The 15,450-nt window shown below is 42.5% G+C and overlaps 1 protein-coding gene across 2 annotated transcripts in view; it reads right to left on the reverse strand.

The window, feature by feature from the left end:
* Positions 1–15,450, reverse strand: part of tmem65 (transmembrane protein 65) — a 105,537-nt gene that overhangs the window by 70,939 nt on the left and 19,148 nt on the right. The gene's annotated exons all lie outside the window — the stretch shown is intronic.

The raw sequence follows: 15,450 nt of genomic DNA on the forward strand, positions 1-15,450 counted from the left end.
TGTGGGCACAATAGGATTGGTCGCTTCTTCACATTAACTTGAATGCTTCCATCTTAAATCAGGATACAAGGATACACTTCACAACCCGAAGACAAAAAAACAAACTACTGCTGCTCACATGGACACATGTGGAACAGGGAGACGGAACAAGACAAATGGGAGTGCTTGTGGAGAAAATAGATCTTGAATTAATAATTTGCTTAGAATCTAAGCACTATAATTTTCACCAAGACAGTGTTAAATAAAAAAACACTATCCTTCGACAACATGGGAAAAGTGTGTCACATAACAGATCACCAATGCAGAGATGTCACTGTGCTGATAAATGCAGGTAAAAGAATTAGAAGCATGGGGAGCTAAATCTGTCATGCATCAGTTTTGCTGAGATGCTGTTTTTGCATTGCAAACATTAAAAATGCATCATCAATAACTTGCATTGATATAGTGCCTTTAAGATAATAAATCACAAGGCACTTCACAAAATTTGATACCAAGACACATAAGGAGGTGCAATTAAAATCAAGGTGCAAATGCTTTTTAATATAGACATGGAAGGTAAATTTCCCCAAGTTTCATGCTCTCCACCACCAAAGCTGCATCAGCAAAGCTCCGTGGAAATTCACCTCCTTTAATCACAATAATCACATACTTCCAACCTTTAACCTACAGACACTGCCGAGAAGGGAAATTCCTGGGATTGCTACCAATGATTACGTCATAACACAAACTTGCATTTGATAGTTGCAGCCATTTCAAGTTACTCGAGAGCATAGGTGTGCATATTTATTATTGGCACCAATGAAATGATTCAAGACTGTCGGAGGACCGAGACAAAACACTTCAATGTTTATTGTGTTACAAACATCAACACTCGGATAATGTAATTAAAAATCAATCTCTTCAGACTGTTATTTAAAAACATATTCATTGGATGATATCTTCAACGACCAAAACAGGAGAGTCTTATTCACTCCAGAGCAGAAGAAAGACTTTCATTTATACAATGCCTTTCTGGGTGTCTCAAAGATTTTGAAATGTTTCACACAATGAATCACTTTGAAGGGCAGGGAGTGTTATAGTCAAACTTGGCAGCAGTGTTGTGCAATAAGCAATGAATGAAAAGCTAGTAAGTCTGTTTTTTTGGTGGTACTGATCGAGGCAGGAAAGCTAACCAGCGCACAGAGAACTCTCCCGGTTTCTCTCTGAATAGTGTTATGGCAGCTTTAATGTCCACCTGGATCACTGATAGATGTGAAGGACAGCAACCCTGGCAATACTGCACTCCCCTCAGTACTACACGGAAGTGTCACACCGAGATTATAAACACAAATCTCCAACATTCTGACCTTGCGGCAAGAATGCTCGCAACCAAGGAAAGCTGGCAAGTGAAGAATGTGAGAAACTATCACACAGAGCAGATCTGGATCTGGCAGCTTGCTTAGCACTTCCAACAGGTTTTCCCAATGCATTTGCTTGTCTAAGCCACACTCACGTGGTGCAATCCATGAACATTGTCTGGTCAATGAAGCTGCTTCCTCGATCACCAACTTCAGAATAAAACCCACAATAATCAAGTCAGTAACTTATTTGCATAGGTTTCGCTTGTAATTTTGGGAATTAATTCATGCTCCTGCAATACATTGAGTCCAAACAAAAAATACTACAAAAAACAAGTTGGGAAGGGAAACCTGGTCAAATTACTGTATAACAACTTGTATTTATATTGTGCCATTAATTTAGTAAAATGTCCCAAGGCACTTCACAGGAACGTTGACATGCTGGTCACCAAATGTTTCAAGTCTAGCTGGGAACCAATAATGTCATATTAAAATTATTAGGATGTGTAATTGAGGCAATGAATGTTTTGAAGCAAAATCCTGGTGTTAAGTGAAGCCTGCACCATATAGTGTGCCTGAATAGCCTACTGTCGATTATTTTAAGATGTGGGGTACAGGAGTAGTTGGGGTATGACTTAATTGCCTGATCCAAAATACCTCAATTTGATGGAAAAGTACACCGTAAATTTGTAAACTTATTATATCTCCTAAATTTTTAAAATAAACTCAATATAATGTGTGTGCTTTTGAACTAGATCATAAGAACATATTGGGGCAGAAATAGGCTGATCTTCAACCTCAACTCCACTTTCCCTTAGAGTTCAAAAATCTATTGATCTCAGCCTTGAATATCCCTGCTCAGCCCTGAGCATCCACAGCCCTCTAGGGTAGACAATTCCAAAGATTCACAAACCTGAATGAAGAAGTTTCTCATCTCAGTTCCAAATGGCAGAACCTTATTCTGAGACTATGCCCCCGAGTTCTAGACTCTCCTGCCAGGGAAACAACCCCTCAGCATCTACCCTCTCAGAATCTTCAATGTTTCAATGAGATCACCTCTCATTCTTCTAAACTCCAGAGAGTATAGACACATTCTGCTCAATCTCTCCTCATAGGACAACCCTCTCATCCCAAGAATCAATCTAGTGAACTTTTGTTGCACCCCCTCTAAAGGCATGTATATCCTTCCTTAGGTACGGAAACTAAAATGGTGCACAGTTCTCCAGGTGTGGTCTCACCAAGGCCCTGTACAATTGCAGCAAGACTTCATTATTCTTGCACCCCATCCCCCTTGCAATAAAGGCCAACATATCATTTGCCTTCATAATTACTTGCTGTACCTGCATGTTAACTTTGTGTTTTGTGCACAAGACACCTAAATCCATTTGAACATCAACATTTAATAGTTTCTCACCATTTAAAAAAGTATTCTGTTTTTCTAGGTTTCCTACCAAAGTGAATAACCTCATTTCCCCACATTATACTCCATCTGCCACCTTCTTTCCCATTCACTTAACCTGTCCATATACATTTGTACATGTGTCCTCCTCAATGGTCAGTTTGTGTGTTGCCTGTCTTGTATAACTGCCAAAGAACTCAAACTAATGTTACATGCTTGGACTCTGAACCAAAGGTTCATTACATTCATGTTAAATGGATCTCCTCTCAGGAGGGTATGCCCTGGTACATGGCAAGCACCTCTAGGTAACTCAAATGGACACATTTAGCTTATACCACACACAATTACATCACCTTCAATTACATTTTACATATTCAATGAAAACGCCCTAGTTAGACAGCTTAGTGGGGCTAGAAAGTGAGGAAGTGTTTAAAATGATGAAAATCTGGGGTTTAGAACAATGGGCCATTGATACAAGATTAACTAAGAGATTCAGAACAGAGAGGAAGAGTAACTTCTTTACACAGAGCGTTGAGAGGCTGTGAAATTTACTTTCAGGATTCGTGGTCGAGGCAGACATTGTCAACATTCAAGATTAGATTGGGGAGCAGGATGAAGGAAAAAGAGGACAACGGGATATGGAAGCAGGGTGAGTAAATGTGATGAAGGCTATTTGCTGTTAAGAAAGGTAAACACCGAGATGAACTGGTTGGGACAAATTAGTCTATTTCAGTGTTGTAACTGCTATAAGACACTTGCAGCAGTTTGCTTGCCAAAATTGCAAATATGTACCATGATCTATTTTCACATCATAGACCATAACAATCCAAGAGAACCAAGTCAAGCTGAAATACTATACCAGAAACGAGAGTGACGACCAGTCTCAAACCTTCACATCAGAACACGTGAATTTTCTTTTGCTGCTTTACGAGACAGTGCACTATTTCAGTTAGATCTGTGCTCGCAGCTTTATCACAAAGCAGCACTATTGAAAGTTAGTCCATTTTGCCTCAGTCAATGTCAAAACTGCTAAAGGATAAAAGCAGCTATTTCAAATTGCACTTCAGGATGCAACTGGAATTTCAAGTTATAATTAAGCAGGTGCAAAAGGTGGGATTCAAGCTGTGAAGAGCCCAGCAGCAATCTCTCCCAGACTTTCTCTTTTGCCTCCTTCCTAGATGACTCCCTCCTATGAAGATATCCAATATAATTTTATTCAAGATCCTCACAGGCATATGCACATACAATTTTAGTTAAGTGCATTGCTTCTAAAAAAAAAAAAAGAGGGTTTTAATTGGTTTCTGTCTCATCTGTGAAAAGTCGACACTGAATCACATTTAAAATTAATATATATTTTTCTTTTGCAAAAAAAGTTTTTAAAAGAAATCTTAATTGCTAATTAAAATAAAAACTCACTGATTCTTGACCTTTCTCATTCTTCAGTGTCCAGCCAGAGAATCTCAGTACTCCGACTTCATTTATAATCAATAAACTGTCGGCAACAGATAGCCATGGGCAGAAATGCAGTAAATAGAGTTAGGCTGAAGCCCCAAGATGAGCTTTGTTACTTGCAAATGTATAGTCGTGGATGGGGGGGGGTGGGGGGAGCGGGTTAAAAAAACAAAAACAAAGCATTCTGCGCTCATCACAGTAAGACGAGGGGTGGCTTACCTACGAGTGGAACGGTGTTTCCCATTTTTGGACACTTGCTGCCAGCATTGAACACTCAGGTCGGGTACAGCATGGCCAAGACACAGAATACGGTCTTCTCATTCTGAGGGGGAAGGACTGCCAAAGGTTTAATTACCCAGCAGATTTTCAAAGTTACAAATGGCCACCTTAAATGCTGATTCTCTGGTTGAAGGATAATTTCTCTCCACTACATTTTCCCCCAGTTATGATTTGGACATGTCCACAGCTCCACGTTGCCTCCCTCAGCTCGGACTTTGTAGCCACTTCCGTTGGTACCCAAAGACCCACTGGCCTGTCTGTCGGATGTACATTGCATTTCTGCCTAAAAATCTTAGGGCTTTTCTGACTTATCTCTTCCATTTGATGCCGATACAAAGCAACTTCACAGAGAAAATTGCAAAACTTCGAAATGACACAGTCTTAAGACAGATACAAGTGACAGCAATGCTTGAGAGTGTAGTTTTATTTGAACTTTCTTTTAAGAACGTGTTCAATGGTAGTTCTGCAAGTTAACCGGCCTACAACTTGCAACCTAGGCTGGTTTTGAGGTGGTCAATGTTCACACGTGATTAAGAGGCACATGGTTCAAAAACACCAGTATGGTTCTCTCGAAATGAATATGGCTTTAATTTGAGACAAAGCAAACAACAGTAAGTTAAATAGAACAGTTCAGATGAGCTTGCATTTCCTGCTGCAGGAATGAATATTTGTATATCTCCATTAAACCCCACAGCTTATCTGTGTTAATTGTGATTACCAAAGAAAAACCCAACTGCACAAGGAAACAAACTAAGCCACAAACTCGTGCATTCCTGCTGTTGTCTACCCCAGGCTACGAAAGTTATCCTCACCGACACCTGCAGTGTATTTTCTGTTTCTCTTAATGCATTTTGATAAGAACATAAGAATTAGGAGCAGGTGTAGGCCATACAGCCTCTCGAGCCTGCTCCATCATTCAATGAGATCATGGCTGATCATTGACCTCAACTCCACTTTCCTGCACTATCCCCTTATCTCTTGATTCCCTCAATATCCAAAAATCTAGCGATCTCTGTCTTGAATATACTCAGAGACCCAGCATCCACAGCTCTGAAGCAGAGAATTCCAAAGATTTATGGATGAATAAGTGGAAAGTTAAATGTTCATACTTGGAGAAATCTATGGTGCGAGCTGGTGCTTTCCTTTGGGCCCCGATTGTTTATGTTCAGGTGTATTCTAATGAGATTTGCAGGAAATTTGAACACAACTGGACATCGGCAGAATGGGGGCATTTTCAGGTCTAACATCCAGGTTGCTCCCTGGGCCGAAAGTCCAGAGCTTCTATTGGTTCCAGACAGGCAGCAGCCCATTGACACGGCCTGACTGGAACGCCAAGACTCTTGCCCAAGTCAATGCTCCTCCCGTGTGTGCTTACATAGAGCTCCGATCACAGCTGTTAACATTTACATTTAGACAGCATGGGCACAGCACCTGAAGTGTCTCAACCATGCTCAGCGACAGCAAGTAGGGCAAATCAGGTGTTGGGACACATTAAAAAGTCAATATTGAACCAAAAGGGAGGTAAATCATTTATAAATCACTGGTGTGACCGCACTTCGAGTACTGTATGCATTTCTAGTCACCACAGTACAAAAAGGATGCTGCAGCTATTGAAAGGAAACAGAAAATAGCAACCAGAATGATTGAGTGGGTGGAGGGATTCCATTATGAGGAATGATTATGTAAATTGAGCATGTTCTCACTGGGAAAAGACAAGCTCGAGAGGTGAACCGATTGCTGTTTTGAGGATTCTAAAACATACTAGATAATGCAGACAAGCTGTTTCACCCGTCCGCAGCAGTAGAACCAGGGGACATGGCCTGTGCTTGAAGGGGATTAAAGTCATATTAAATCGGCCAGAACAGCATTTCAGTGAGCAAGTGGCCAATCTATGGAACAGACTTCCTGTGGAGATGGTGGAAGCAGATAGTAAGCGTTCATTCAAATACAAATTAGATAGATTCATTTTAGAAAATAACATGTTGCAATATAGTATACGAGTCATTTAAGACATGACTTGGTAAGTGCAACATGCTTGGGAAGAAAAAGATGCCTTTGGACCTATGGTTCACAAAGGTCTCCACCACAGGGTTTTCCAGAGATCATGTCTGGGTCTGCTGTAGGCCAAATAACACAGACTGATTGTTATGATTAGTCAACAATTCCATTACCATTGTACCATGCAACTACCAGGATGGTCAAAGGCAAACTGGATGGACCTTGGTCTTTTATTCCATCGAGCAATTCTTATGTTTACATTGACTGCAGGTAGGTTTACAAATTGTCCAAGGAACCCCCATGTTCACAATACACTTGTCAGGTCAGCCCTTCCTCCAGATTTACATTACAATTTGAGCAGTGCTTGACAGCGGTGTTAATGCTGGGTCAATACAGCCAGAGACACTAACACAATTTACAAAAAATACCTCCTCACAGCTGTGCATTTACTCATGTTTTCCCATCCTCAGTGTAGGATGCACATGACAACCAAACCAACCATGTAAACCACTAATTATCAAAACATGCCATTTCTGTTCCATTATTTGATGTCATCTCTCTGAATCTTAAATATTGTGATCACGCAGACAGTGTTCTAAGTTAACATTTTACATGAATTCAGTATTTTTGCACAGCTGTAAGACCTGAAATAAACTAGTTAAGAAAAAAAATGGCTCAGTATATTGTAACTGTGTACCATCTGGTGTAAAATCACAGCTTGCTGCATTATATGCAAATGATACTTTTATGCTTGGTCTTGCATGTTCTCAACATTACAATGTGACTACTGCCAATCAGTGAATTTGAAGTTATTCACTGCTGAACATGCGAGTTCAAAAGTTTATTTCTTCTTCTTTCATATGGTAGTAGCAAAGCAAATCAAATGCAGACTTTCCATCAGTTTCGCCTCGTTACCCCCCACTTAACCGCTGAGATGAAGTATAACGCCCATTTTCCCCCAAAATGGAATCAAACATCCATTTATCATCAGCGTTAGTTTCAGCATCAAGTTAACGCCTAAAATTAGTTAAACCGCTCGCCCATATTTTTTTTCCAAAATTATGACGTCAACAATAGTGCACCGCCCAGAATACTGTTTAGAAAGGAAACTAACACCCAGAAACTGCCCATGTATCACACCGAAAAGATCGCTCGGCCAAAAACAAAACGCTGTAAAAAAGCTGCACTCACCCGACCTTAACCCAGCAGTATGGAAGCCATTTTGTAAATCGGAGGACTTTTCATATAAAAGACTGCTTCAAGTTCTGGGAGTTTTGATTTAATCGGAGAGTTCTTTTAAGATGATTTTAAAATCTGAACAACCATCTTACCATATTGTGGTCGATTTGAATTTTGAGTTTTAGGAGGACAATTTATTATTTCTGAAGAACACATACATATAATAGTAATTATAATGGGGCCTGTAATTTCAGAGAGATGTGCCAGCTCATTAAGGGAGATCTGCAGCCTAACAGCACCATCAGGACCGCACTGTCCGTTGAGGTCAAGGTTACTGCGGCACTTTCCTTCTATGCATCCTTTCAGGACTCAGCTACCGACATTTGCGCTCTCAGCACGCCACACGTTGCTGCATTCGACAGGTGACTGAACCCTTTACACTCGAAGGTTGGACTTTATAAGCTTGCCTATGACCAGGGAGGCACAGACTGGGAGGACTCTGGGTTTTGAGAATATCAAACTTCCCCAAGGTGCAGGGAGCAATAGACTGCATGCACATCACCATGAGAGCACCTTTTCAGGATGCAGAAGTTTTTCGGAATGGAAAGGGATTCCACTCCCTGAATGTGCAACTCGTTGTCGACCACCAGCAAATGCAAAATTTCCAGGCAGCATCCATGATGCACACATCTTGCATGAGAGCACTGTCTCTGACCTGTTTAAGAGTAAGCCATAAGGTCATGGTTGGATGCTGAGTGATAAAAGATATGGCCTTACCAGCTGGCTGATGACCCCCCCCCCACCACTGCGTAAGACCCAGACAGAAGCCGAGAAGCAATACAACGAAAGCCACATGCAATATCATCGAAAAGACAATTGGAGTGCTTAAGCACCGCTTCAGATGCCTGGACCACTCAGGTGAATTACAATACCACCCTGAGCAGGCCGTTCAATTCATTGCGGTGTGCTGCATGCTGCATAACAAGGCTATCATTAGAGGAGAAGAATTGCCAGATGGGATTGGCGGGACGAGGACCTCGGAGAAGACAATCAGGCCAATGTCGAACCCATGCCCCCACCCCCCCCTCTAGACTGCAGAAAAAGCCTTGCGGTAGTTACGCAGCTGCAAGACTGTTGCATCAGAAGCTCATAAATGAACGCTTTGCTTGAAATAACGTTGGTGGTAGTTACGCAGCTGCAAGATTGTTGTGTCTGCAGCGCATAAATGCATTAACATTGGTGACAGTTAGTTACAGTTGATTTACATTACGTTTAATGTTCATCTTTCATAGCCTGGATTAATCAGTGTTTGTATATCCTTAACATTACTGCAAGACAATGCACAACAATGTTAAGTTAAATTTTTTTTTAATTATCGCTACTAAAGAAATTATTTTTATTAATACAACAGTATCCCCCTCCCCCAGCCCAAATTTGAAACATTTATACATAATAAAATTATTGTTGTCGTTAAAATTTAACATGTATGCACCCCCCTCACAATCCAGTGAAAAACTAAAATTTATAGGTAAATGAACAACAAACAATTTAAACAACCACCCACCCAACAATCAACACATTTTTTTTTAAATTATTAGAATAACACTCCCTCCATCCCTGCATGCGGCCAAGCCCCTCCTTTCCTTTCCTCTCCCCCGGGTGTGTACCCCACGTCTTCCCCTCCCCCTACCAACTCCAAGTCGCTTTCCTGCAGTGCACCTTGAGTGCTGCTTCGGTAGGAGGGGGTGACGGCGACGGCAGATCCATTGATTGGACAGCTGATGGAGAGGACGTTTCCAAGGAAACATCCTCTGAACCAGAAGCAAGAACTTCCTCCTGACTCACGTGTCTCTAGCGATGGGGCTGCGGCACCTTGGGGTGTAGTGCCGGATTCGGGACTACTGATAGCCCTGTGGCATCCGTGTTCCCAGCTATTCTCTCTAGGGCCACGGCTACCCGCGTCATCTTTTCATTGATGATCGCGGACAGAGCGGCAACCTGCCCAGATATAACGCCCATTACCCGTGCGCCGCGACTCAACCCTATTCTTCAAAAGTTTCTTCTGCAAAGGTGACTAGCATGGCATGACATAAGATCATTGCTAGGTACTTTTACAGATAAAAGATAGCAGATTACTGACAGATATCACATTATCATTATTACACAACACACATGCTAATCCACCGTAAATGCTATACATATCACATGCATGGTTACGTCTACCACCTGCAAATAACTTGTTTAAGATCGAGGTTTGGATTAAATGATTACCGGTCTAACTACAATACATCAGATCTGCAATTAAACTCATCATTGCAATTACATTTATTTATATTTATTTATTGTAATACTCTACCTGACCCAACAAGATCATTCCAGCACTTCTGGCACTGGTTGGGCTCCTTTACCTCGTGGGCATTGGCTGAGATAACTTCTGCAATTTCCATCCAGATTCATTGATAGACTCTGGGGCGGGGAGCAGTTGGGGGGGTTCCCATGCCCACTCCGGGTCAATTGTGCCCACCAATTCTCTACCTCTGCCACTAAGGCAGCATTGGCCTCCTCGTTAAAGTGTCTTGCGTGCCTACGTCCTCCCATTTCCACCCGCTCCGCAGCTCCTCCTTCCTGATCCTTTTTTCATTGCAATTGAATGCATATTTTGCTGCGATTTGATTTGATTATACAAGATTAGATATAGACAATGTAATAATCAATTAATTGCAAATTTGTCAAAAACCAACATAAACGCTAACACTGGAAATATCGTCCACTTTTGGGTGATCTGGAGACTAATGCAAAGTCTAGCCCTATATCGAAGTTGGATATCGAGGCCAAATTTTCCCATCTAAGTGTGGATATCTTGTAGGCTGCCTGCAAATTTCCTCTGAGGGCGGTGCTCAATGATGTGCTCCAGGGTCTGATTAGGAGCTGCACAGTCACATGATGGGGCTGCTTTGATCTTCCACCTATGGAGAAGGTGGCAGCATCTACCATGATCGGTTCTGAAGCAGTTGATGTTTGTCCACTGTTTGCAAGGAAGGTTTGATCCTTCAGGATCCATTCCGTATTTCGCAGTTCTTCAAAGCATTTAGCCATCGGTCATCAAGGCTGCGGGGAGATCGCTGAAGGGCTTTGGCAACGGTCCAAAACGGCCTACTAGATCGGAGACGGTTTGGTGGTTAAGAACATAAAAAATAGGAGCAGGAATAGGCCATTTGGGCCCTCGAGCCCGCTCCGCCATTCAATATCATGGCTGATCTAATCATGGGCTCAGCTCCACTTCCCTGCCTGCTCCCCGTAAGCCTTTATTCCCTTATCGCTCAAAAATCTATCTCCGCCTTAAATATATTCAATGACCCAGCCTCTACAGCTCCCTGGGGCAGCGAATTCCAAAGATTTACAACCCTCACAGAAGAATTTCCTCCTTATCTCAGTTTCAAATGTGCGACCCCTTATTCTGAAACTATGCCCCCTAGTTCTAGATTTCCCCATGAGTGAAAACTTCCTCTCTGCATTTACCCTATCAAGCACCCTCGATATCTTATATGTTTCAATAAGATCACCGCTCATTTTTCTAAACTCCAATGAGTATAGGCCCAACCTGCTCAACCTTGCTTCATAGGTCAAACCCTTCATCTCAGGATTCAACCTAGTGAACCTTAACTGAACAACCTCCAATGCAAGTATATCCCTCCTTAAATAAGGAGACCAAAACTGTACGCAGTACTCTAGGTGTCCCTGTACAGTTGTAGCAGGACTTCTCTGCTTTTATATTCAATCCCCCTCGCAATAAAGGCCAATATTCCATTTGCCTTCCTGATTACTTGTTGTACCTGCATACTAACTTTGAGTCTCATGCACAAGGATCCCCAGTTTCCTCTGCACTGCAGCATTTTGTAACTTTTCTCCATTTAAATCATTTGTTTTTTTATTTTTTCTGCCAAAGTGTAAAGAAACATAGAAAATAGGTACAGGAGTAGGCCATTCAGCTCTTCGAGCCTGCACCACCATTCAATATGATCATGGCTGATCATGCAACTTCAGTACCCCATTCCTGCTTTCGCTCCATACCCTCTGATCCCTTTAGCCGTAAGAGCCACATCTAACTCCCTTTTGAATATATCTAACGAACTGGCCTCAACAACTTTCTGTGGTAGATAATTCCACAGGTTCACAATTCTCTGGGTGAAGAAGTTTCTCCTCATCTCGGTCCTAAATGGCTTACCCTTTATCCTTCGACTGTGACCCCTGGTTCTGGACTTCCCCAACATCGGGAACATTCTTCCTGCATCTAACCTGTCCAATCCCGTCAGAATTTTATATGTTTCTATGAGATCCCCTCTCATTCTTCTAAATTCCAGTGAATATAAGCCTAGTCGATCCAGTTTTTCTTCATATGTCAGTCCTGCCATCCCGGAAATCAGTCTGGTGAACCCACATTATACTCCATCTGCCAAATTTTTGCTCACTCACTTAGCCTGTCTATCCCCATGCACATTTTTTGTGTCCTCATAACTTGCTTTCTCACCCACCTTTGTATCATCAGCAAACATTACACTTGGTCCCTTCATCCAAATCATTAATATAGACTGTAAATAGTTGGGGCCCCAGCACTGATCCCTGTAGCACCCCACTAGTTACTGTTTGCCAATGGGAAAATGACCCATTTATCCTGACTCACTGTTTTTTGTTATTTAGCCAATCCTCTATGCATGCTAATATATTACCCCCAAGCCCGTGAACCTTTATCTTGTGCAGTAACCTTTGTGTGGTACCTTATCGAATGGCTTCTGGAAATCCAAATACACCACATCCACTGGTTCCCCCTTTTCCACCCTGCTCGTTACATCCTCAAAGAAATCCAGCAAATTTGTCAAACATGACTTCCCTTTCATTAAACCATGCTGACTCCGCTTGACTGAATTATGCTTTTCCAAAAATTCCTGCTACTGCTTCCTCAATAATGGACTCCAGCATTTTCCCCAACAGATGTTAGGACAGATGTTCAAGTCGGCCTGGATCGGCATGTCTTTGCTGGTGTAGCAGTTGTATTCGCTGGAGACAGCATATTTGCGGCATAGGTGTGGTGGTGCGATGTTTGCAAGCATGGGCAGCAAAGCTGTTCATGTTGATAAAAGCGTACAGGTGGTAATTCTCAAAGTAGAATTCAGCTCAACATGAACGGATTTGGCATGCGGACTTGATAGCCATGCCAGAGAGCAGTACTCCGCTCTAGAGTACACCGGGGTGAATGCTGCCATACAAAGGGTTTGAGCGTCTGTTCCCCATATGGATCCAGCGAGTTTCTGGATCAAGTTGACCCTACTCTCGTTTCTTCCCAAGGTTCTAGAGATGTTGTCTATATGACAGGGTGCGATTAAACAGGACTCCTAAATAGGAGTGTTTTTTGGTATGATTTACCTCTTCGCCGCAAAAGGAGACGTTCCAAGCTTGGTTTGCTTGATGGGTGTTGAGGTGGAATGTCGAGGTGTCGGTCTTTTGCAGGTTTGGTCGAAGTTGCCATCGGCGGAAGTAGGTCTCCATCCTCTGTAAATCACTGGTCAGGGTCTCTTCGGTGTTGGGCAGGTTCATGTTTTGTGTGGCCAAGGCAATGTCATCAGCATGTATGAACTTGTGGAACTCTGTTTTGGGCAGGTCACTGGTGTAAACGTTGAATAACATGGGTGCCAGGACAGAACCCTGTGGGAGCCCCTTGCTCTACGTCCTATATCTGCTCTCATGGTTGCCATAGTACACACTGAAGCATTGGTTGCTAAGCATGGAGTTGAGAAGATGAATCGTTGTTCTCCAGGGTAAAATGGTGGAGAGCTTGAAAAGCAGTCCATGTGTCATATGTCACTGACAGGTCCACGAGTGCTACGGCAGTCTTGAGCTGGTGCTGAAAGCCTGTTTCGATATGCGTTGTTAAACCTACAACTTGGTCGCAGCAGTCATGGCCGCTCCAGAAGCCCACTTACTGCCAAGCAATTTCAAAAGGAAATTGGACATGTACTTGAAGAGGACTATAATTTGCAGGTCTTGGGGGAGAAAGCTGGGGTCTGGGACTAAATTGACCACGGCTTTCAAAGCGTCAGGAACGATGGGCTGAATGGCCTCCTTCTGATTCTAAGATTCCAAGTGTCCCCAAGGCCTAAAATAAATCGATAACACACCAGGAACAAGGCAGGCAAAACATTTATCCAATAGACAAATCTGGGCGACTAATACAGAATTAGGTAGGGTTTATCCGCAAGATAAATATGATGCCAAATGGTTACATAGAAACATAGATAATAGGTGCAGGAGCAGGCCATTCGGCCCTTTGAGCTTGCACCGCCATTCAATATCATGGCTGATCATGCAACTTCAGTACCCCACTCCCGCTTTCTCTCCATACCCCCTGATCCCCTTAGCCGTAAGGGCCACATCTAACTCCCTCTTGAATATATCCAACGAACTGGACTCTACAACTTTCTGTGGTAAAGAATTCCATAGGTTCACCACTCTCTGGGTGAAGAAGTTTCTCCTCATCTCAGTCCTTAGACTGTGACACCTGGTTCTGGACTTCCCCAACATCGGGAACATTCCTCCTGCATCTAATCTGTCCAACCCCATCAGAATTTTATATGTTTCTATGAGATATCAGGCTAACTGGTCTTTAATTCCGTGTTTTCTCTCTCCCTCCTTTTTTTTTTAAAAAGTGGGGTTACATTAGCTACCCTCCAATCCATAGGTACTGATCCAGAGACCATGGAATTCTGGAAAATGACCATCAATGCATCTACTATTTCTAGGGCCACTTCCTTAAGTACTCTGGGATGCAGACTATCAGGCCCTGGGGATTTATCGGCCTTCAGTCCCATCAGTTTCCCGAACACCATTTCCTGACTAATAAGGATTTCCTTCAGTTCCTCCTTCCCACTAGACCCTCGGTCCCCTAGTATTTTCGGGAGGTTATTCATGTCTTCCTTAACGAAGAAAGAACCAAAGTATTTGTTCAATTGGTCTGCCATTTCCTTGTTCCCCATTATGAATTCACCTGATTCTGACTGCAAGGGACCTACATTAGTCTTCACTAATCTTTTTCTCTTCACATATCTATAGAAGCTTTTGCAGTCAGTTTTTATGTTCCCTGTAAGCTTACTCTCATACTCTATTTTCCCCCTCCTAATTAGACCCTTAGTCCTCCTCTGCTGAACTCTAAATTTCTCCCAGTCCTCAGGTTACTGCTTTTTCTGGCCAATTTATATGCCCCTTCCTTGGATTTAACACTGTCCCTAATTTCCCTTGTTAGCCACGGTTGAGCCACCTTTCCCGTTTTATTTTTACGCCAGACAGGGATGTACAATAGTTGGAATTCATCCATGTGATCTTTAAATGTTTGCCATTGCCTATCCACTGTCAACCCTTTAAGTATCATTCGCCAGTCTATCCGAGGCAAATCACGTCTCATACCATCGAAGTTTCCTTTCTTTAAGTTCAGGACCAGAGTCTCCGAGTTAACTGTATCGCTCTCCACCTTAATGAAGAATTCTACCATATTATGGTCACTCTTCCCCAAGGGGCCACGCGCGACCAGATGGCTAATTAATCCTCTCTCGTTACACAAGACCCAGTCTAGTAGGAACAGAAACATTATAAATGCACCTCGGAGCCAACAACAGATTAGTAAATAGCTTTAAACGGAGGCAAATGTGTGAATTAAGGGGATGTGGCACATGATGTCTTCTCAAGAGTATTTTTGAGTTTGCTGCAGCTTGTGGAAATGTGCCAATCACAAGAATATTCACTTAAGACAGAATATTT

This window comes from Pristiophorus japonicus, chromosome 1 (genome assembly GCF_044704955.1).
Source record: "Pristiophorus japonicus isolate sPriJap1 chromosome 1, sPriJap1.hap1, whole genome shotgun sequence".
Lineage (NCBI taxonomy): Eukaryota > Metazoa > Chordata > Chondrichthyes > Pristiophoridae > Pristiophorus > Pristiophorus japonicus.